Source organism: Bubalus kerabau, chromosome 14, assembly GCF_029407905.1.
Source record: "Bubalus kerabau isolate K-KA32 ecotype Philippines breed swamp buffalo chromosome 14, PCC_UOA_SB_1v2, whole genome shotgun sequence".
Taxonomy (NCBI): domain Eukaryota; kingdom Metazoa; phylum Chordata; class Mammalia; order Artiodactyla; family Bovidae; genus Bubalus; species Bubalus kerabau.
Window position 1 is genome coordinate 77,801,578 of NC_073637.1, and position 25,022 is coordinate 77,826,599.

Here is a 25,022-nt window from a genome sequence, read left to right on the forward strand (position 1 = left end):
CTGGTTAGGTTGACCTTTTTTTATAATGTATTTTTAACACGTGCACTTTTTAAATTGTGAATGTACTTGTTAATCAGTCTTGATTTTTCTTTTTTTTAACCTTGTGATTCCCCTTCACTCATTTCTTCCAACCCCACCTCTTGCCTCCAGCAGCCACTAATGTGTTGTCTGTTATCTATGAGCTTGTTTTTTGACTTTTAATTTGTTGCGTTATCTTTGTATTCCACATGTAAGATGGATTGGGTGGTATTTGTCTTTCTCTATCTGACATATTTCACTTAGCAGAGTACCCCATTGAACCCAAGGCATGGAGAAGAATTCTCTTATTGTTGCTTGTGTTGGGATGTATATAGGGTTTTTTTGACATACTAAAAATATGAGCACTCACTTTGATTTGTAAGTCCTATTATATCACTGGTGGTAATAAGGTAGCCCAGCTCACTTGCTTGATCACAGAAGGCTCCAACAGCCAGAAATGCATAAGTCATTTAGGAAACAGATTAGTGGTGGCTTTGGCACAGCCATGATTCTTGGAAGAAATGGACCAACTGCCATGGGTTAACTGCAGGAGGTGCTCTTCAGAGGTCATCAGAAACTGTCTAGAAGAGCAATTTTCATCCTATGGCAGATGGAATGGATAGTCATCCAGCAACACAACCTTAAAAGGCATGACAGAGATTTGTCCCATCTCCAAGAAGAAGGCAAACATGGAAGTTTGCATTCCTTCAGCTACCATCCCACTCCTGCCTCACAGAGCCACAAGGACAGAACACTCACAGCCAAGAGCTCTGTCTCCCACTGCACCAAGCTGCGTTTCATCAGTCAACACTCAATGCTTTAATTCTGCTGTATATAGGGGCTAGCAGAATAATTTCTGAATCAGTCTATTTTTTTATATCTTAGGAAAATTCCAAAAATATATGTGTGTGTGTGTTTTTTTTAAGTATAGCTTTTAGACTAATCTAAAAAAAAAATAGTCTTTTACTTCATTTAAATTAACAAAGGCCACTTGGAATTCTAAGATATCGTTTGAAGGGTCACACACTGGAAAGGATTACAGCAAGTACTGTTAGAACTGATTCTATGCTTCCTTGGAATTCAATACTGACCTTGCATAATCTATGCAAATAAACACCCAAGGAAACCAGGCAAGATCATACACTCAGTTTGTACTATAAAACTTAGAGTTTAGCACCTTGTTAACTACAAAGGAAAAAAGATTACTAGAAACTTTTTAAAAAGTGAAAGAAGTAATGAGTTGCCGTAAGCCTTCCTCAAATTGTATAAAAGATGTATAGCTTGATCCTGCTAAATAATAGCTGGCAGGCTATTAAATTGTGTGGGAAATGAGATATGTTATTTTCTGCATAATGTAACTTGCTTAACAATGAAGGTGTTTGCTAAGGAATGCTTCTGTTTTAGTTTTTGCCCACTCTCTTTAACTCCAGAAAGTTTATTTAATGTAAACTCTTAAATTGATATTATGCTGACGATCGTTATATAGTGCTATGAACTGATTAGACTAAGCACTAGTCTCAGAGTAAAAAGTCTTTACATATAATACCAGAGTATTTATTGCTTTACTGTGTAACAACAGGCATCTGTCTTTGGACCGATTCTCCAGCTCCCCAATTTATCTTAATAATCGCTATAACCTGCTATTGAGCATAAGCTCATCCAGTTTCCCACGATACCTTTGACAACACCACACAGTGACAGTAATTTTGATATACTATATAATCCATTTCATCAAAAATACTTACTGAGGGTTCAGTATTATCTAGAGCCATTCTAAGAGCTTTACTTACTTAATCTTCTCATGAACCTAAAGCCTAGATCTTATTATGAACCCCTCGTAGCAAAAGAGGAAATTGAACCAGAGAGATGTTACATAACTTATCCAAAGTCCAGACTGCTAAAGTGTGGACTCCATATTTTACACCAAGCAGTTTGACCCAAGAAGGATCAAGCCTAGGGCCAAATGAATAACACTCTGGGTATACTCTATTTACCTTCTGAGGATCGGACACTATCCTAAGCACTTGATACACAATAACTCATTACATTTTGTATAAAAACCTATTACAGCTCGCCAACCAAATTGTAGAATTTAAAAAAAAGTATAAGTTTAGTTACATGCTCATCATAATATAATGCAGTAATTAGTGAATCTGAAATTCATCTATGTGATTCAAAGCTTATGTGATTGACAAGGAGAATGAATGGCCAACTTCTGTTTACTCCAACTTTATGAGATGTATTAAAGAGAGAAATCACAGCTCTTTATCCATGCCAAACATTTTTTTTTAACTTAGAAAAATCAAACTGCTTTGCACAGTGAAAGGAAAAATAGACAAATGTGCTAGGAATGAAAATATGTCCATTATAAAGACTTCAGAATTTCCAACTCTAAGGATCTTGAGATCCCTCTGACCAGCTTGAGCTTGCTTAACAGGAAGAGTGGCCCTGGGAATCCAGTCAAGTCGCCAGGCAAAGGCCCCGGCATGTAGGCACTTGAGAAAGGAGATTTGGAAGGGCAAGGGAAGAACGTCAATAAGTGTCTTTTATGTCAGCCAAAGCACGGTCTGCTGCACTCTGCAGAATGTACAAAGAAATCAAATGTATCTCTATATGTAGGCAGTTGTCAATTATTCCAGGTAGCAGGGTGGTCATAATGTGGGATACCAATGTATCTCTTGACTTTGGCCAAGATGGCCACCTTATCACTGCTACCTTCAGCCTGCATTCTGCAATTCCAGTTGACATCAACTCAACCACTGCTGTGAAGGGTTTTCTTTCCTGTTGTTTCCCACTAGGCACTCTCGATATTTATTTTCTATTTTCAGATTTATCAAAATGTATATATATGTGTTATGCTTAGTCACTCAGTCGTGTCCAACTCTTTGCAACCCCATGGACTATAGCCTACCATGCTCCTCTGTCCATGGGATTCTCCAGGCAAGAATACTGGAGTGGGTTGCCATGCCCTCCTCTGGGGGATCTTCCCAACCTAGGAATAGAACCCAGGTCTCCCACATTGCAGGTGGATTCTTTACCATCTAATAGTAGGAAGTCAAGAAACACCTGGAGTAACAGGCAAATTTGGCCTAGGAATACAGAATGAAGCAGGGCAAAGACTAATAGAGTTTTGCCAAGAAAATGCACTGGTCATAGCAAACACTCTCTTTCAACAACACAAGAGAAGAATCTACACATGGACATCACCAGATGGTCAACACCGAAATCAGATTATGTTATTTGCAGCCAAAGATGGAGCAGCTGTATACAGTCAACAAAAACAAGACCGGGAGCTGACTGTGGCTCAGATCATGACTCCTTATTACCAAATTCAGACTTAAATTGAAGAAAGTAGGGAAAATCACTAGACCATTCAGGTATGACCTAAATCAAATCCCTTATGATTATACAGTGGAAGTGAGAAATAGATTTAAGGGCCTAGATCTGATAGATAGAGTGCCTGATGAACTATGGAATGAGGTTCATGACATTGTACAAGAGACAGGGATCAAGACCATCCCCATGGAAAAGAAATGCAAAAAAGCAAAATGGCTGTCTGGGGAGGCCTTACAAATAGCTGTGAAAAGAAGAGAAGCAAAAAGCAAAGGAGAAAAGGAAAAATATAAGCATCTGAATGCAGAGTTCCAAAGAATGGCAAGAAGCGATAGGAAAGCCTTCCTCAGTGATCAATGCAAAGAAATAGAGGAAAACAGCAGAATGGGAAAGACTAGAGATCTCTTCAAGAAAACTAGAGATACCAAGGGAAAATTTCCTGCAAAGATGGGCTCGATAAAGGACAGAAATGGTATGGACCTAACAGAAGCAGAAGATATTAAGAAGAGATGGCAAGAATACACAGAAGAACTGTACAAAAAAGATCTTCACGACCCAGATAATCACAATGGTGTGATCACTGACCTAGAGCCAGACATCCTGGAATGTGAAATCCAGTGGGCCTTAAAAAGCATCACTATGAACAAAGCTAGTGGAGGTGATGGAATTCCAGTTGAGCTATTTCAAATCCTGAAAGATGCTGCTGTGAAAGTGCTGCACTCAATATGCCAGCAAATTTGGAAAACTCAACAGTGGCCACAGGACTGGAAAAGGTCAGTTTTCATTCCAATCCCAAAGAAAGGCAATGCCAAAGAATGCTCTAACTACCACACAATTGCACTCATCTCACATGCTAGTAAAGTAATGCTCACAATTCTCCAAGCCAGGCTTCAGCAATACGTGAACCGTGAACTTCCTGATGTTCAAGCTGGTTTTAGAAAAGGCAGAGGAACCAGAGATCAAATTGCCAACATCCACTGGATCATGGAAAAAGCAAGAGAGTTCCAGAAAAACATCTATTTCTGTTTTATTGACTATGCCAAAGCCTTTGACTGTGTGGATCACAATAAACTGTGGAAAATTCTTCAAGAGATGGGAATACCAGACCACCTGGTCTGCCTCTTGACAAATCTGTATGCAGGTCAGGAAGTGACAGTTAGAACTGGACATGGAACAACAGACTGGTTCCAAATAGGAAAAGGAGTCTGTCAAGGCTGTATATTGTCACCCCGCTTATTTAACTTATATGCAGAGTACATCATGAGAAACACTGGACTGGAAGAAGCACAAGCTGGAATCAAGATTGCCGGGAGAAATATCAATAACTTCAGATATGCAGATGACACCACCCTTATGGCAGAAAGTGAAGAGGAACTCAAAAGCCTCTTGATGAAAGTGAAAGAGGAGAGTGAAAAAGTTGGCTTAAAGCTCAACATTCAGAAAACGAAGATCATGGCATCTGGTCCCATCACTTCATGGGAAATAGATGGGGAAACAGTGGAAACAGTGTCAGACTTTATTTTTTTGGGCTCCAAAATCACTGCAGATAGTGATTGCAGCCATGAGATTAAAAGACGCTTACTCCTTGGAAGGAAAGTTGTGACCAACCTAGATAGCATATTGAAAAGCAGAGACATTACTTTGCCAACAAAGGTTCATCTACAAGGCTATGGTTTTTCCTGTGGTCATGTATGGATGTGAGAGTTGGACTGTGAAGAAGGCTGAGCGCCGAAGAATTGATGCTTTTGAACTGTGATGTTGGAGGAGACTCTTGCAAGTCCCTTGGACTGCAAGGAGATCCAACCAGTCCATTCTGAAGGAGATCAGCCCTGGGATTTCTTTGGAGGGAATGATGCTGAAGCTGAAACTCCAGTACTTTGGCCACCTCATGCAAAGAGCTGACTCACTGGAAAAGACTCTGGTGCTGGGAGGGATTGAGGGCAGGAGGAGAAGGGGACACCAGAGGATGAGATGGCTGGATGGCATCACTGACTCGATGGACTTGAGTCTGAGTGAACTCCAGGAGTTTGTGATGGACAGGGAGGCCTTGCGTGCTGCATCATGGGGTCGCAAAGAGTCGGACACGACTGAGTGACTGAACTGAACTGAACTGATGTATGTACACACACACACAAAAATCTTATTGAATATTCAAAGTTAGCCAGACAGACCAATGATTTAAAAAATCACATATGATTAGAAAAGAAATAGTATTGATAATCAAGTTTAAATCTCAGAAATCAGATGGTACATAAACAATTGTTGATAAATCTACATTAACTTTCATTTTGGAATAGGCTGTTTTTTAAGATAATGTTCATCTGCTGGTCAATCTGCCGTTAAAGCTCATGGGTGCAAAGGCTTCCTCTAAACTCGACTATCCAAATACCTCCCCCATACAAGGGAGTCACAAACTCATTTAGCTCTGTGCCTTAGACTTCAAAGTAAGTGATTTTCACCAAGTTCTAGATCCTGGACCACTTCCCTACCCCCAAATGCATGTGGAAAATAAGTATATTCTTTTTTTTTTTTATTTTTACTAGAATTCTAGTAGGGAACTATGTTTCTGACTCATAAATGCTATAGAAAGTATGCTTCTGAATTTGATCTCTGATAGAGAAATGAAAAGGGAATGACAGGACCATGATTTTCTGTTCTTTATTTCCATAACAAACTGAAATCCCAATCAAGATTAAAATTAAATTTGTCAAAAGGCATTGCTTAGCAACATTCTTTGAATTAACACCCCTACAAAAACTATTTGCAATAACAAACCACAACGACATGTCTATGTATGTGTCTGATTACAAGTATATTTTATCAGATACATTTAAGCTATCCTGGAAATAATTATGAACCAAATGAATTATTAGTTGCCAAAACAAGTGGAAACTCCAGTTTCGTTTGTAAAATGATGGTGATTGTGTTCACCTTAAAGAACTACCAAGAGAAGTAAACGAGACCTGTGTGCACAGTCCTTACTATAATCAGGCACATAATGGGGTTAAGTGTTGATATTGAGTGGGACCGCTACCCACACACTCTCCTTAAGAGTGACTGAGACCAGGACTTCAAATACCGCTAGATGTGAGCAACCCCTATGCGTGCATTTCTGCACTATAAATGTCTCTCAACTTTGAAAAAAAAAAAAAATATATATATATAATGTAACAACTGTACACCTCCACCTGGACATTTCTAAAGCATGTTCAGCTCAGTGTGCTGGAAATAAAGTTGTACACTTTCATCAAACCAAATATAATTCACCTCCATTCAAAAATCTGTGAGTTGTCCTGGATTTTCTCTATTTTACATCACACACCTCTTGGCTTCTAGTTCTGTTGATTCAACTTTCTAACTAAACCCCATACCCATATCTCCTTATTCATATTACCACTGCCATTGGAGTAGTTCAAGCTCTGATCATTTCTTGCCTGGATTCCACCTTTTTAATTGGCTTCTCAACTTCCACGTGTACCCCTTCAGCATATCTTCTACACTGCCATCAAAACCTTCAAATGCAAGTCTGACCATGTTGCTCACTGATAAAATACTTCAGTGACTCCCAATTACCTACACAATAGAGATCAAATTATTTAATATCTGGATCTCTTGGAACACAATAAATAGCACATTCTTAGCTGCCAAATTGTGAAGATAATAAGAAATAGATAACTAAAGCACTCTTTTTATTACTAGTGAAGCTATGATTATTTTTATTACTTTTTAAATGTTTTTATTTTATTTATTACTTTTTATTATTTTTATTACTTTATTACTAATGAAGCTTTTTCTATAATCAGAAAAACTATCCCAGCCCTAGGTATTGCTGAACAAGAGTATATTTCGCCACCTGGAGAGAGTGCTCCCTTCTAAAAGCATATTTCAAGTGGAAGAATGGTTTCTCCTAGGAGTTTTACAGTTTCGGGTCTTACATTTAAGTCTAATCCATTTTGAGTTGATTTGTGTGTGTGTTTTAAGATAAGTATGCAATTTCATTCTTTTGGATGTGCATATCCAGTTTTGCTAGGAGCATAAGTTGAAGAGATTACCCTTTGTGTACTCTTGAAGACTTGTGATGTATGCCTGAGTTGATGTTTGGGCTCTCTATTCTGTTACATTGGTCTATATGTCTGTCTGTATGACAATGATTCCTTGAATATGACACCAAAAATCAAAAAACCTTTGCATAGCAAAGAATGGTGAACACAATGAAAAGGCAAACTATGGAATGAGATCAAATATTTGCAAACAATATATATAATAAAAGATTAATATCCAAAACACATGAACAACTCCTCCAACTTAACAGCAAAAAAACAAAGGAGCCAATTAAAAAAACAAAATGGATAGAGGACTCAAATAGACATTTCTCATACAAATGGGCAATGCATGTAAAGATATTCAACATCACTAATCATCAGAGAAATGCAAATCAAAATCATAATGAGATATCACCTCACACTTGTTAAGATGACTGCTAGGAAAACAAAACAACAAAAAATAAATGACAATCATTGATGAGGATGTAGAGAAATTGTACACTGTTGGTGGATATGTAAAATGGTGCAGTCACTTTAGAAAACAGTACGGAGAGTCCCCAAAAGATTAAAAATAGTGACGCCATATGATCCAGCAAAGTCAACTATGAGCATTTATCCAAAACTAATGAAACCACTAACTCAAAGATGTATCTGCATTCCTATGTTCATTACAACGCTAATCACAGTAGCCAGGATGTGGAAACAATCTATAAAGAAAACGTAGTACATATATTAAATACAAATATATAGTATGTGTACTAGCTCTGAAGAAAAGGAAGAAAATCCAGTCATATGTGGCAGAATGGATTAGTTTTGAGGATATTATGCTAAATGAGACAAACCACTCAATGAAGGACATATCGCATGATATTACTCAAGCGAGGAGTCTAAAAAAAAGAGAGTGGAATGGTGATTTCTTGGGCTGGAGGAGGAAGAGATGGGGAGTTGCTTTCCAGCAGGTACAAAGTTTCAGTTCCGGAAGATGAGTAGACTATACATCTGCTGTATAGCACCGATACTATGATCAACAATGCTGTACTGTGCACCCAAAAACTAAAGAAAATAGATCCCACATCAAGTGCTCTTACTATAGTGAATAAAAGCTAAGTTGAAAAGAGGAAAAATGATGACGATATGCCCAAGCTTCCATTTAAATATTTTCTAATTTACCTCTCACAGAGGTGGTTCCCAACCCCCCTAGAGTGGAGCGAGTGCTAAGGCCTGGTATATCACCAAGTGGGGCTCCTTTCGACTGGAAGAAAGACCAGTTACACTCTTCCCTAACAACAAGACGGGCAGACCAAGGCCTTTGTGAGCTAACCTGTAGCAGTTGCTTCTGTGGCCTCATCCTCTGACACTCCCTGCCACCCAGTTTAGGGCGGTCCTGCTATCAATTCCAAACCGTGTTTCATAGATTCTTAATTGGTTTCAACCCCTTATCCCTCCCCTCGCAAAAAAAGGAGGATAATAGAGGAAGTTCTATGATAAAGCAATTTTGAAAAAATGCTGAACCAAACAGTGTTATGTTATTCATTGTAGGTATTTTCAGATCTTTTACTGAGCTAATGGGCATTGTGACTTTCCAAGAATGGGACAGACAATATACCTGTTTCAGATCTTCTTTCTTACAGGATGTTTCCTGAGGCGTACTTTGGAAAATACTACTGTAGTAAAAACATCCCACTCACAGTTCGAAATGTATCTTGTTCTCTCTTGTCTCTAAACCACTGGACACGCTGTCCCACTGCTTAAATGCACTTCCTTCCCCTCCTTAACCAACTCCCCATGGTCCTTTAAGATTCGATCCAAGAATCACCTCTTAAAACTTTTTCAGTTCTTAGACTTTCCTCCTTATTTTCCTATTTATGTGTTTCTTTAGAGCTTCAGGCTCTCACAATTATATCACTTTTCACTCTGTGTTACTGTTGGTTTTATTTTATTTTCCATAACTGAAGATACTCAAGTTTAGAAAATATTTTATTTTTGTATCTTAGATCAAAACTGTTAGACATTTGATAAATCATTGTAGAAAGAAGAATGCACTTGGACTTATTTGGGTGTCAATTCCAATTTAACATGATGCTCTGCACCAGTCATCCTGAATTTCATTCTCTTCAGCCCAGTTTCTTGTCTCTCTGGTCTTTTTATATACTGTTTCTTCTTTCTGGAGTGCCATAAGTGAAATCGTTCAGTCATGTCTGACTCTTTGCGGCCCCATGGACGGTAGCCTACCAGGCTCCTCTGTCCATGGGATTTTCCAGGCAATAGTACTGGAGCGGGTTGCCATTTCCTTCTCCAGGGGATCTTCCTGACCCAGGGATCGAACCCGGGTCTCCCGCTTTGTAGACAGACGCTTTACCATCTGAGTCACCAGGGAAGTCCACTGAACTCCTTATTTATTACTCATGCCTTTTCGTTGTTCTAAATTCTCCCAAAATAAGATAAGATGTCAATTTCTGTACAAGTCTCAAAATACAGTTTACCTCTCTCCAACATGTTATTGCTTGTTTAATTGTATACTCTATCTCAATACAGGGACCATGTCTACCTTGCTTACTGATGTGTCTCCATTGCCTGACACGGTCCTTGATACAATGTAGGTGAGCCACAAGTAGTCATTAAGTGAATGAGCAATTAATTATGTGTCTCACCCAAGCTCCAGACAACACTCTGGAATTTTATGACATTTACTTCATCAATGTCCCGCGACACTGTCTGCTTTTAGGTAAGGTGATAGGTGATTTTACTTCTCTTTTTTCTTATTCCCAATGCTTCTGTCCATAATTTGTTACCTGCCTGCTGGCACATGACTTACAATTCAGTTCCTACCTCTTCCATGTCATTCTGCAGTCTTTCTCTACAAACTATAGCTTAAAGGTCCCTCAGGTTAACTAGAGCACACAAAGGCTGAGAAACTCTACAAGAGCTTCTTTCCATTGACATTAAAGTCCTGGGTCACATCATATCCAGAAAATTTATGTGGAAATGGCAGTCTAATATATTTCTTCAGTTAACAAAACAATTACAGATAAGCAATTTTCTTTCCCAAGAGACTAGTAAAGTGCTTTCCTCAGGTCACCTTCCACTATTTTATGTTGTGGTGAGTAACTAACATTTTCTATCCAATTAGAGAGACCTTCAACAAGCTGAAAAGTAAATAGCTAACCAGTCAAGTTAGAAACATGTGTGAGCATGTCACCCTAAACCACTTTTTAAACAAGCTGACCACATACAGGAAAGCTATAGAATATCCTTCTTAACAAAGGTGAAGGAAATCCTATTTCTACATCTACTCTCCTTGCATTGAGTGTTTATTGGAAATTGTTTTGATATTATTTTAGGCTAGAAAACTTAAAAGAGGTAGAACTAATAGGACACAATTTCCTGAAACCACAATGGCTTTCAGTATATAAATAAATATATTGCTTTATTTAACCTTGAGAACTTACATTTTTATTGTTTTTTCTTCTGTTTTAGAAGGGCTTCCCTGGTGGCTCAGTGGTAAAGAATCTGCCTGCAATGCAGGTTACCTGGATTCGATCCCTGGGTCAGGAAGATCCCCTGGAGGAGGGCATGGCCACCCACTATAGTACTCTTGCCTGGACAATCCCCATGGACAGAGGAGCTTGGTTGGCTGTAGTCCATAGGATCGCAAAGAGTCGGACATGACCGAAGGGACTAAAATCTAGCATATGTTCATTAATGAAAATTTGGAAAACCAGAAATAATCTGAAAACTCACTATAGAAATACTAGAACCATGTAAGAGTAGAATTATGTGTAGATATTTGGAATCTGTAGAGAATAGGCAGCTTTATGAGCTTCCCTGGTGATTCAATATAAACAATCTGCCTGCAATGCAGGAGACCCAGCTTCAGTTCGTGGATCGGGACGATCCCCCAGAGGAAGACATAGCAATCCACTCCAGTATTCTTGCCTGGGAAATCCCATGGACACAGGAGCCTGGTGGGCTACACTACATAGGGTCTTAAAAGAGTAGGACATGATTTAGAAACTAAACAACCAACAACGAAACAGCTTTGCATGGAGGGGCTGCTGAGAGTTATCAATCTACAGCCTTCTTGACAAGGAATATAGGATTAGTGCTATACAAAATTGTGAATTAAGTAAAATTGTGGTTATCCCAGTTTTCAAAATGTCTCCTTAGTCGTCTTCTTTGGCTGAGGTTTAATAATTCTTTCCTTCCATAATTACACTCATATCATCACCCACTCATGCTGCAGCCAACTCCAGATTCTCCCCACATTGGTCCACCCTGCATATAACTTTTTCTTTTTCAACATAAAAACTTTCTACAAGGTGGGTATAGAAGGAACGTACCTTCTATAATAGAGATTATATAAGAAAAGCCCATTGCTGCTATCATATGCAATAGTAAAAAAATAAAATAGTAATAGTAAATAGAAGCTTTTTATGTAAGATCAGAAACAGGACAAAGATGTCCACTCTCATCACTCCTATTAACAATACTGGATGTTTTAACCAGAGCAATTGGGCAAAAGAGAAATAAAATGGATCCAAGTTGGAAAAGAAGTAAAGCAGTCTCTGCTGCATGTAAATCTTATGCAAAAAAAAAGTCTTAAGATTTCACACACACACACACAAATGATAGAACTAATAAGCAAATTCATCAAAGTTATAAAATACAAAATTAACCCCCCAAAATTGATTGTGTTTCTATACACTAACCAGAGAAGGCAATGGCACCCCACTCTGGTACTTTTGCCTAGAAAATCCCATGGATGGAGGAGCCTGGTAGGCTGCAGTCCATGGGGTTGCGAAGAGTCGGACATGACTGAGCAACTTCACTTTCACTTTTCACTTTCATGCATTGGAGAAGGAAATGGCAACCCACTCCAGTGTTCTTGCCTGGGGAATCCCAGGGATGGGGGAGCCTGGTGAGCTGCCATCTATGAGGTCACACAGAGTCGGACACGACTGAAGCAACTTAGCAGCATACACTAACAAAGAACAACATGAAAAAGAAATACAACTCTATCATTTAAAATTATATCAAAAATAATAAAATACTTGGGGATGAATTTAATCAAGGAGGTGAAAAATCCATACACTGAAAAATATTTTGAAGAAAGAAACTAAAGAAGATTCAAACAAAAAGAAAGATATCCCATGTTCACAGATTGGAAGAATTAACATTGTTAAAATATCCATACTGTCAAAGCAATCTATACATTTAATGCAATTCCTATTTAAATTCCCATGACATTTATCACAGCAATAAAAAAATTTGCTCTATTATAGAAGGTATATCCCTTCTATACCCACCCTGTAGAAAGTTTTTATGTTGAATTTTGCCAAATGTTTTTTCCATAATCTATTGAGATAATCATATGATTTGTATGTATCCTTCATTTTGTTAATATGGTGGGTGCCCCTGGTGGCATAGAGAGTAAAGAATCTGTCTTTTGCCACCTGACCTGATCTGCCGGTTGCAACCTACACCAGGTGTGCCCACTCATCATGGAGAAGGTCCTCGTCCTTCTGCTCGTCGCCCTTGCAGCCTATGCAGTTCCCGACCCCCGGGGAATCATAATCAACCTGGATGAGGGTGAGCTCTGCCTGAACACTGTGCAGTGCAACAGCAAGTGCTGCTACCGGGAAGATGGCCTGAGCCTGGCCCGCTGCGCATCCAAGGCCAGCAAGAACAGCGAGTGCTCCGCCTTTACGCTCTGTGGGGTTGACTACAAGTGTCCCTGTGAGCGGGCCTGACCTGCGACCTCGACAAGACCATCGTGGGCTCCATCACCAACACCAACTTTGGCATCTGCCTTGATCTCGGACGTGCCACAGAGTAAGTGAGCTCACCCGGGCTAGCACACCCCAGGACGCTCCTCCACCAGGACTGGCCCCTGGCCGGCCACCGCCTTGACTGGCACCTCCGCCTTCTAACTGGGTTCTTGGCAATTAAATCCCCTCTTGCAAACCTTCCCCAGTCACCTGGATTAAAAAAAAAAAAAAAAAAGAATCTGCCTGCAGTACAGGAGACCCAGATTTGATCCCTGGATCAGGAAGATCCCCTGGAGAAGGAAATAGCTACCCACTCCAGCATTCTTGCCTGGAGAATTTCATGGATAGAAGAGCCTGGTGGGCTACAGTCCATGGGGTCGAAAAGAATCAGACATGACTTGAGTAATTAACACTTTCACAATTTTTGTTACTGCGGTGCGTGTATTGATTTATTCACATGCATTGGCCGTCCCTGCATCCCAGGGATAAATCTCACTTGACTGCACTGCATGACCCTTTCAGTGGCTGTCCAACTCAGTCAGTAGTACGTTGCTGAGGATTTTTGTGGTCTGTTTTTTGTCAGAGACACTGGCTTGTAATTTTCTTTTCATTTGACGTCCATATAGTCTTGCTATAAAGTAATGCTGGATGTATAAAATGAATTTGGGGAAGGTACCCTCCTCTTCCATTTTTTAAAAAGAGTTTGAGAAGTATTGGTGTTAATTTATCAGAATTCACCAGAGAAATCATCTGCCCTCGACTTTTCTTGCTGGGAGGTTTCTCATTATTGACTCAATCTCCTTACTCACTATTGCTCTATACAGATGTTTGGTTTCGTCCTGATTCAGGCTTGTTAGGTTGCATGCTTCTAGAATTGTATCCATTTCTATTAGGTTATCCAATTTTTTGGTGTATAATTATTCATAATAGCCACTTATGACCCATAGTATTTGTGGTATCTGTTGCAATATCCATTGTTACATTTCTGAATTTGAGACATCTTTTTGTCTTGGTCTACCAAAAATGTTTCTTATTTGTTCATCTTTAAAAAAAAAAAAACTAAACTCTTAGTTTCATATATTGTGTTTTTGTCTGGTCTCTATTTCACTTATTTCTGCTCTGGCTTTTGTTAATATTTCCTCTCTTCTACTTACTTTGGGCCGAGTTTGTTATTTTTCTAGTTCCTTGAGAAGCAAAAATAGGTTATTTGAGGTCTTTCCTTTTTCTTACTGAAATTGTTTCTTATAAACGCATCTCAGAACTGCTTTGGGGCATCCCATGAGATTTGGTATGCTGTGTTTTCATTTCTGTTTGTCTCAAGATATTTTTTATTTTCCCTTTTTATTTCTTCTATGATCTATTTGTCTTTAGTGATGTGCTTTATTTAATTAGAATTAGAACTAATTCTTTCCAGTAGTTATAATTAACACACAATATTACATTAATTTCAAATGGACAACTTAGTAATTGAATACACTTATATATTATGAAATGATCAGTACAGTATGACCAGTTATTATCCTGCAACATATAAAGTATTACAATATCATCAATTCCATTCCTGACATATTATGTCACATAATGTAATAAATGATTATTTATTTTAGATTTGAAGGTTTCTACCTCTTAATCCATTCACCTATTTTCTCTGTCCCCCTACCACCCTTCTTGGGACTTCCCTGGCAGTCCAGTGGTTAAGACTCCACACTTTCAATGCAGGGAGCCCAGGTTCAATCCCTGGTCAGGGAACTACAGCTCCATATGCTAAGAACCCACCTGCCCTAATATGGGCCAACTAGGACACATCTCAGTCAATCCTAAAGGAAATCTACCCTGAATATTTATTGGAAGGACTGATGCTAAAGCTGAAGCTCCAATTCTTTAGCCATCTGATGCAAAGAGCTGACTCATTGGAAAAGACCCTGATGTGGGGAAAGATTGAGAGCAGAAGGTAGTGACAGAGAATGAGATGGTTGAATGGCATCATCTACTCAATGGACAAGAGTTTGTGCAAACTCCAGGAGATAGTGAAGGTCAGGGAGGTCTGATCTGCTGGAGTCAATGGGGTCACAAAGAGCATCTGAATAACAACAACCCTTCTCCTTGGCAACCACCAGTTTATTCTGTATAACTATGGGCCCGTTTCTGTTTTGTTTGGTTGTTTGATTTGGGTTTTTAGATTCCACAAATAAGTGAAATCATATGGGATTCATTTTTCTTGGTCTGATTTATCTCAATTAACCTAGTATCCTCCAAGCTTCACTGGTGGCTCAGATGGTAAAGAATCTGCCTGCAATGCAGGAGACTAAGGTTCAATTCCTGGGTGGGGAAGATCCCCTAAAGAAGGAAATGGTAGCCCATTCCAATATTCTTGCCTGGAGAATTCCATGGACAGAGGAGCCTGGCAGACTACAGTCCCTGGGGTCACAGAGTCAGACATGACTGAGTGACTAACAGTTTCAATACCCTCTAAGTCCATCCATGTTGCTGCAAATGCCTGAGTATTATTCTATTATATATATTATACAGAATAATAGAATTATATTAATTAATAGAATAGAATTATTATATTCTATATATATGTATATGCATATACATATACATATGTATATCACATCTTCTTTATTTTTTTGGTTTCCATTTGCTTGGAATATTTGGAGTAGTTCTTCCATTCATTCACTTTAAGCCAATGTGTTCTTGAAACTGAAATGAATCTCTTATAGAGAGTATACTGTGTGTGTGTGTTTTTTTTTTTTTTAATCTATTCATTCTATATATTATAATTGGAGAAGTTAATCTATTTAAAATAAAGAATTATTGCTAGGTAAGGGCTTTCTATTGTCATTTTGTTAATTGCTTTCTGATTTTTTTTTTTAAATGCACTTGTTTCTTTCTTGCTTGCTGTTTTGCTTGTGATTTGATGATTTTCTGTAATGACATATCTTAATTTCTTTATTGCTCCTTGGAAGAAAAGCTATGACCAACCTAGACAGCATATTAAAAAGCAGAGACATCACTTTGCCAACAAAGATCCATCTAGTCAAAGCTATGGTTTTTCTAGTAGTCATGTATGGATATGAGAATTGGACTATAAAGAAAGCTGAGCACCAAAGAATTGATGCTTTTAAACTGTGGTGTTGGAGAAGACTCTTGAGTATCCCTTGGACAGCAAGGAATTCAAACCAGTCCATCCTGAAGGAAATCAGTCCTGAATGTTCACTGTAAGGACTGATACTGAAGCTGAAGCTCCAATACTTTGGCCAACTGATGCAAAGAGCCTATTCATTAGAAAAGACCCTGATGCTGGGAAAGATTGAAGGCAAGAGGAGAAGGGGACAATAGAAGATGAGATGATTGGATGGCATCACCGACTCAATGGATGTGAGTCTGAGCAAATTCTGGGAGATGGTGAAAGACAGGGAAGCCTGGTGTGCTGCAGTCCATGGGATCACAGAGTCTGACACAACCGAGCAACAGACAATGACGACAATCTTTTGTGTGTTTGTGCGTCTGCTATAGGTTTTTGATTTATGGTTAACATGTAGCTTGGACTTCCCTGGTAGCTCAGTTGGTAAAGAATCCACCTGCAATGCAGGAGACCTCCGTTCAATTCCTGGATCAGGAAGATCTGCTGGAGAAGGAATAGGCTACCCACTCTGGTATTCTTAGGCTTCCTTTATGGTTCAGCTGGTAAAGAATCTCCCTGCGATACAGGAGACCTGGGTTCAATCCCTGAGTTGAGAAGAACCCCTGGAGAAGGGAAAGGCTACCCACTCCAGTATTCTGGCCTGGAGAATTCCATGAACTGTATAGTCCATAGGGTCGCAAAGAGTAGGACACGACTGAGCAGCTTTCACTTTAACATGAGGCTTCCATAAATTTCTAATAGTTGTAACAGCCTATTTTAAGCTGATAATGACAACTTAAATTGCATAAGGAACTGTTTTACTTCTGCTCTATTTTATTCAAGTTTGACAATTTATGTCTTTTTAAATTGTATACCCATTACCAAGTTATTGTAACTATAGCTTTTCTTTTTAGTACTTTTGTCTTTTAAAGTTTATACTTGTATTAAAAGTAATTCACAAACTGCTATTGCATCAAAAGAGTATGTTGAATTTGACTACATATTTGCCTTTACTTTGTACTTTTATTTGTTTTATTGTTACTAAATTAGCTTCATTTCAGTATGAAGAACTCCCTTTCAAATTTCTTTTAAAACAGGTCCAGTCAGGATGAATTCCATCAGCTCTTTTTAGTCTGGGAAGGCCCATGCCACGCCTCCTGCCCTGCAAGTTGTCTGCTAAGAAATCAGCTAGTAATCTTACTGATGCTTCCTTTTCTATGATCTCCCTCTCTTTTCTCTTGCTACTTTCAAAACTGTCTCTCTCTCTATTTTTTTAAGGTTTGATTTGTCAGTGAAATCCTCTTTGGGCTAAATATCATTTTGGACCTTTCATCTGTATGCACTTGGTTGTCCATATTTGTCTCCAGATTTGGAAAATTTTCAGTCACTATCTCTTTAAATAAATGTTATGCCTCTTTCTCCCTCTCTTCTATATCTGAAACTCCCATAATGAAAACATTAGTTCATTTGATGGTATATCATAAATGTCATGGACTCACTCAGATATTTTTTATTCTGCTTGTTTAAATATGATGTTGACACTTTCATGTCATTCAATTTATTCTTCAGGTCTTGAACTTTTGTATTTTTTAATGATTTCTCTGTGTTGAACTTTTCATTTTACATACATATTTATTCCTGATCTCATTGAGTGGTCTGTTTGTGTTTTTTGTCACTCGTTGAGCTTCCTAAAACAGTTATTTTGAATTATTTGCCAGGTACCTTTGGATTTCCTTTGTAGGGGGCTGGTTAGGGAAAAATCACTGTGTGCCCTGTGTACCTGTGGGGGTCAGGTGTCCTTGGCCATTCATGCTCCTCAAAGTCCTGCACTACTGTCTCTACATGTGAAGAAGCACTCACCTCCTCCAGTCTTTACCAACCTTTAGTTTTCATAGGGAAATGCCTTCACAAGTGAGCCTGACTAGAGATTCTGAGCCTTTCTCAAAACTTTTCTTTGAATGTACCTGTTCCACGCTACCTGCTCTTTCTGGAGAGGGGATATTTAAAGTGGCATGCCATCTCTCAATTCTGCAACACTAGACTGAGGGTTGAGACCCTCCTGTTTGTTTCCCTTAGGGCAGGACCCGAATTCTGAAGTATGGGCTTCTTCCGATCCCACAGAGGCGGCAAGCCTTCTGTGCATGTGTGTTAGCCATCTGCAAAAGCTTCTTACCATTGTGCATGAGGCTGCATGGGGAATCTAAAATGTGGGGAGGGGTGAGGAACACAGAGGATTAATATTAAGGGTGCTCATGTGCCAGTTGGAAGAATCACAGTTGAGGCATCCCAAGTGGCTCATGGGTAGACTTTTTGATGGAGTTCATAAAGCTTCTCCTGCCCTGTGATGAATTCTGAGAAACACTCCCTTCCCCCTCGCTCTCATTTTTATAATTTCAGTACTTGAGGTACAGCAAGAAAGAAGTGAGCCTCTTTAGCAGCAACCAGAAGAGCTGGAAGGAGGGCATTCATTCACTAAGTTCTGGCATTCCTCCACGGGAGAAACTGCATGGCCCTGAGCTCTGCTGCCTTGGGAAAGGGATGATGCAGATGACGGGAAACCATTCTTCCTCCCCTCTTCAACACACCCATTCTCAGATATATTATATACAGATATAGATATTGCTCTAATGTTATGCTAGAACTTCGCTACTAGAAACTTGAACTCACAAAAAGGTACTCTCACCTGCAGACTGTTGACAAAATTAAGTTTCTGTGGGGAAATGGTGGTGGAAACATCCTAAAGAAAGGTAAAAGAAGATTCCTACTCCTTCATCCAGTTGATGTCACTGCTAAATATTTTGTTTATTCATTTTGGTCCCATCTGTTGACTCTCTATGTATTTAAATACAGAGAATTTTGAATATTTTCTTCACTAATAAATAAATCTATGTTTAGAAAGTGTCTGGTACATTGTAAACACTCAGTAAACATTTGCTGAATGAATGAAAAAATTAATATATATGCACCCCATCTAAACTGGGTCAAAACGATGTTTTTGATAGTTTTTAAGTAACTGCAAAGATACAGCCAAGATGTAGTTAGAAAGAAAGTGAAAGTGAAGTCACTGGGTCATGTCCGACTCTTTGCAACCCCATGGACTGTAGCCTACTAGTCTCCTCCGTCTGTGGGATTTTCCAGGCAAGAGTCCTGAAGTGGGCTGCCATTTCCTTCTTCAGGGGATCAAACCCAGGGATCAAACCCAGGTCTCCTGCTTTGTAGGCAGACGCTTTACCCTCTGAGCTACCAGGGAAGCCCAACTATGTTGCCTTCGGGATGGTGTTTTGGGAGAACACAGACCTCTTGCTGCCAACATCACTACAACTTTTCTGCTCCTTGCCTCCCTAAAGCTTGATAGTCAAGGTTTCAGCTCTTTGAATTCTCAGGTGATTGACCAAGAAGGTCGTAACATTTCCCTCAATCTGACTAAACTTTAGACAGGTTTATTCCCGATGATAAGCTCCTGACCATTTTTTAGAGCATTCACTTTAGAAAATTGTAACTGTAAATTCACTTCTCCTTTGAGATGTAAATGTAACCTCTTGCGTGTTTTACAACCCAGGAATGTCTTTCTCAAGGACCTTAAAGCCATCCCTTTGAAGTGTAATCAAGACAGAGAACCTATCTCCCAGTCTCTGTGGAAATTGGAAGTCTAACTTCAGACACTTCATCATAGCCAACAAAAGAGTGGGGAATACAGTACTTGGATGCAATCTCAAAAACGACAGAATGATCTCTGTTCTGTTCATTTCCAAGGCAAACCATTCAATACCACGGTAATCCAAGCCTATGCCCCGACCAGTAATGCAGAAGAAGCTGAAGTTGTACAGTTCTATGATGACCTACAAGACCTTCTAGAACTAATACCAAAAAACGATGTCCTTTTCATTAAAGGGACTGGAATGCAAAAGTAGGAAGTGAAGAAAAACCTGGAGTAACAGGCAAATTAGGCCTTGGAGTACAGAATGAAGCAAGGCAAAGGCTAATAGAATTTGCCAAGAGAATGCATGCATCATAGCAAACACCTTCTTCCAACAACACAAGAGATGACTCTACACATGGACATCACCAGATGGTCAACACCAAAATCAGATTGATTATATTCTTTGCAGCCAAAGATGGAGAAGCTCTATACAGTCAGCAGAAACAAGACCAGAAACAAGACCGGGAGCTGACTGTGACTCAAATCATGAAATTCTTAATCCCAGGTTGAGACTTAAATTGAAGAAAGTAGGGAAAATCATTAGACCATTCAGGTATGACCTAAATCAAATCCCTTATGATTATACAGTGGAAGTGACAAATAGATTTAAGGAACTAGATCTGATAGACAGAGTGCTTGATGAACTATGGATGGAGGTTTGTGACATTGTAAAGGAGAAAGAGATCAAGACCATCCCCAAGAAAAAGAAATGCAAAAAAAGCAAAATGGCTGTCTGAGGAGGCCTTGCAAATAGCTATGAAAAGAAGAGAAGTGAAAAGCAAAGGAGAAAAGGAAAGATATACCCATTTGAATGTAGAGTTCCAAAGTATAGCAAGGAGAGATAAGAAAGCCTTCCTCAGTGATCAGTGCAAAGAAATAGAGGAAAACAACAGAATGGGAAAGACTCAATATCTCTTCAAGAAAATCAGAGATACCAAGGGAACATTTCATGCAAAGATGGCACAATAAAGGACAGAAATGGTATGGACCTAACAGAAGCAGAAGATATTAAGAAGAGGTGGCAAGAATACACAGAAGAACTGCACAAAAAAGATCTTCACGATCCTGATAATCACGATGGTGTGATCACTCACCTAGAGCCAGACATCCTGGAATGTGAAGTCAAGTGGGCCTTAGGAAGCACCACTACAAACAAAGTTAATGGAGGTGATGGAATTCCAGCTGAGCTGTTTCAAATCCTAAAAGATGATGCTGTGAAAGTGCTGCACTCAATATGCCAGCAAAGTTGGAAAACTCAGCAGTGGCCACAGGACTGGAAAAGGTCAGTTTTCATTCCAATTCCAAAGAAAGGCAATGCCAAAGAATGCTCTAACTACCAGACAATTGCACTCATCTCACACATTTAGTAAAGTAATGCTCAAAATTCTCTAAGCCAGGCTTCCACAATACATGAACCATGAACTTCCAGATGTTCAAGCTGATTTTAGAAAAGGCAGAGGAACCAGAGATCAAATTGCCAACGTCCACTAGATCATCAAAAAAGCAGGAGAGTTCCAGAAAAACATCTATTTCTGCTTTATTGACTACGCCAAAGCCTTTGATTGTATGGATCACAGTAAACTGTGGCAAATTCTGAAAGAGATGGGAATACCAGACCACCTGACCTGTCTCTTGAGAAATCTGTATGCAGGTCAGGAAGCAACAGTTAGAACTGTACATGGAAAGCAGTTCAGTTCAGTTCAGACACTTAGTCGAGTTCCAAATGAGAAAAGGAGTACGTCAAGGCTGTATATTGTCACCCTGCTTATTTAACTTATATGCAGAGTACATCATGAGAAACACTGGGCAGGATGAAGCACAAGCTGGAATCAAGATTGTAGTGAGATATATCAATAACCTCAGATATGCAGATGACACTATCCTTGTTGCAGAAAGTAAAGAGAACTAAAGAGCCTCATGATGAAAGTGAAAGAGGAGAATGAAAAAGTTGGCTTAAAGTTCAACATTTAGAAAACTCAGATCATGGCATCTGGTCCCATCACTTCATGGCAAATAGATGGGTAAGCAGTGGAAACTGTGGCAGACTTTATTTTGGGGGGCTCCAAAATCACTGCATATGGTGAGTGCAGCCATGAAATTAAAAGATGCTTACTCCTTGGCAAGAAAGTTATGACCAACCTAGACAGCATATTAAAAAGCAGAGAAAACTTTGCCAAGAAAGGTCCATGTAGTCAAGGCTATGGTTTTTCCAGTGGTCATGTATGGATGCGAGAGTTGGACTATGAAGAAAGCTGAGCACTGAAGAATTAATGCTTTGGAACTGTGGTGTTGGAGAAGACTCTTGAGAGTCCCTTGGACTGCAAGGAGATCTAACCAGTCCATCCTAAATGAAATCAGTCCTGAGTGTTCATTGGAAGGACTGATGTTGAAGAAATTCCAATCCTTTGGCCACCTGATGCGAAGAGCTGACTCCTTTGAAAGACCCCCATGCTGGGAAAGATTGAAGGCGGTATAAGAAGTGGATGACTGAGGACGAGCTGGTTGGATGGCATCATTGACTCAGTGAACATGAGTTTGGGTAAACTCCGGGAGTTGGTGATGGACAGAGAGGCCTGGAATGCTGCAGTCCATGGGGTTGCAAAGAGTCGGACACAACTGAGCCACTGCACTGAACTAAACTGAACTGAACTTCAGTAAGTGCCATTTAGCGAAGACAAATGGTCTAATGAAGTTGACAACCTCTCACTGGCGCCCTCCAACACTTTTTCACTAGCTCACTCCAGCACTTAAAAACTTTCCCACCTCTTTTTTCAGAGATGTTAAGTTTAATCTCTCCTCTGTCTCAGTGGTCTTGACCCCCATTGCAGCTGAATAAAATATTCCTTTGTTATTTGATTCTGTCCAGTGAGATTTTGCTTTGACATAATCTTGAAGCGAACTGTAGATTTTGCTTAAGCCATTCATACTTAGTTCTCTTGCTTGAGAGAAAAGAAACATCAACTCACACACAAAAAGACAAGAATCTTAATCAAATATGGTTGTGCCTCAAAGGAACTAGAACTGAAATCCCATTTAGAATTCAAGGAACTCTAGGAACTACAGCAAAAGTGGAAAGTCATGTAGATCTTCAGTCTATAGAACATTTGTCTTTTGACTCAGTGTATCTCTACTCTTATTGCTATGGGCTTTGTAAACAAAATACTTTTATTGTTCTATTCTGTATAGCTGACCTCTATTTTGCTATTTTTCCTTATTCAGTCTCTTATGTTCCCTCATGATTTTCGCTTATCAGTGACCCTTTGTGCATTTACTCTTAATTTGCTGCATCATTTCAGTTTCTATTCCCATTACTACCTGATTCACACCACTGTTTTTCTCGTTTGAATTGTCAAGAGAAAGACCCACTTTACTCCTTCACAAAAATCCACCTCATGTCCTGTTCATCTGTGGATGAACTTGGACTGAGTTCTACCCCGGAAATCCAGGTGCCTATGCTCAGAGGAGTCAAGGCACATGAAAATAAGAACTGCTTTGCTGTAGCTGCTCAGTCAGGATAGTGCGTCGCATACGATAACGGCAGAGATGGTGATGGACACAAGCACTTTATCTCTCCCTCTAATTTCCAGTTGTACATACATTTCTTTTATACAAATACAGTGTCAAAGATGCTCTCTACCTAACATGATCTCTTATCACAGTTCAACTATAAATACATCCTTACAATTCTCAGTCAAGCAATAATGCAAAAATCATACAAGCTTTTTTGAGATAGAGAAAATGTCATAAAGCTACTTAAAAAAGGTTCATGCCAGTAAGTAATCTTATGATCCTAATCCAAGGGACTCCCATTTCTCCTCTAGTACAGTCCTAATGACAACGGTATGTTATTTTTTATGAAATCAGTGAGCTCAATGTTACATGTAATCACCAACAAAACATACCATATATTCGGTAGCAACAACAAATGAATAATCTGTTCTACCTAGGTATAGAGAGAAGAAGAAACTACCCCTAGATTTCTAAGTTTAGGTGTTCAGGCTGTGGACAGTGTGTACAACAGGAAGACTGTTAGCTCAAAGCATGTAAGACATTGGTAGAACAGTATCACATATGTGAGATATGGAGTCTCATGACTCTGGAGACGGAATAGTTAAGGGAACAGATCATTCTGTCATTTTTTAATTTGCATCCAAGTACTGCATTTCTGACTCTTTTGTTGACTAGGAGGGTTACTCCATTTCATCTAAGGGATTCTTGCCCACACTACTAGATATAATGGTTATTTGAATTAAATTCTCCAAGCCAGGCTTCAACAGTACGTGAACTGTGAACTTCCAGATGTTCAAGCTATACTTAGAAAAGCCAGAGGAACCAGAAATAAAATTGCCAAAAACCACTGAATCATCAAAAAATCAAGAGAATTCCAGAAAAACATCTCAACCAGTCCATTCTGAAGGAGATCAGCCCTGGGATTTCTTTGGAAGGAATGATGCTAAAGCTGAAACTCCAGTACTTTGGCCACCTCATGCGAAGAGTTGACTCATTGGAAAAGACTCTGATGCTGGGAGGGATTGGGAGCAGGAGGAGAAGGGGACGACAGAGGATGAGATGGCTGGATGGCATAACTGACTCGATGGACGTGAGTCTGAGTGAACTCCAGGAGTTGGTGATGGACAGGGAGGCCTGGCATGCTGCGATTCATGGGGTCGCAAGGAGTTGGACACGACTGAGCGACTGATCTGATCTGATCTGCTTTATTGATTATGCCAAAGCCTTTGACTGTGTAGATCACAAGAGACTGTGGAAAATTCTTCAAGAAATGGGAATAAAAGATCACTTTACCTGCCTCCTGAGAAATCGGTATGCAGGTCAAGAAGCAACAGCTAGAACTGGACATGGAACAACAGACTGGTTCCAAATCAGGAAAAGAGTATATCAAGACTGTATATTGTCACCCTGCTTATTTAACTTATAGGCAGAGTATATCATGTGAAATGCTAGGCTGGATGAAGCACAAGCTGGAATCAAGATTGCCAGGAGAAATACCAATAATCTCAGATATGCAGATGATA

At 39.4% G+C, this 25,022-nt stretch overlaps 1 protein-coding gene and 1 pseudogene across 1 annotated transcript in view; one reads left to right on the plus strand and one right to left on the minus strand.

Annotated features, from left to right (window-relative positions):
- CNBD1 (cyclic nucleotide binding domain containing 1) overlaps nucleotides 1–25,022 on the minus strand; it is a 429,553-nt gene that overhangs the window by 185,997 nt on the left and 218,534 nt on the right. The gene's annotated exons all lie outside the window — the stretch shown is intronic.
- Nucleotides 12,896–13,283, plus strand: LOC129627103 (colipase-like; annotated as a pseudogene).